Below are 323 nucleotides of genomic sequence, written 5' to 3'. Positions count from 1 at the left end.
GTGTATGCTAATACAACTATACACATTCATTGATACTGACGATATTCTACGTGCTATCTTGTCTAAAATTAACGATGAATGACAGCCAATAATAATTGTATACATGAAGACACAAGATCAAGAATAAAACGAGCGCAGGTATTCCCATGGCCGAGTTTGCTTGGCATCCTCTCAAGATCCGACCATCGGGAATTTCTTTACCAGTGGAAGCAGCTGATAAGAAAGACTCGAATGTCACCATTTTGTACAATTTCAATACCGTTGCTAAGATCCCGTGTGTGGATTCTTAATAATGATAAATAAGATATTACGTAATTATAGTA

Source organism: Penaeus monodon, chromosome 22, assembly GCF_015228065.2.
Source record: "Penaeus monodon isolate SGIC_2016 chromosome 22, NSTDA_Pmon_1, whole genome shotgun sequence".
NCBI classification, from domain to species: domain Eukaryota; kingdom Metazoa; phylum Arthropoda; class Malacostraca; order Decapoda; family Penaeidae; genus Penaeus; species Penaeus monodon.
The sequence above is the reverse complement of the archived record's forward strand: the minus strand, read 5'-3'. Positions refer to the sequence as shown.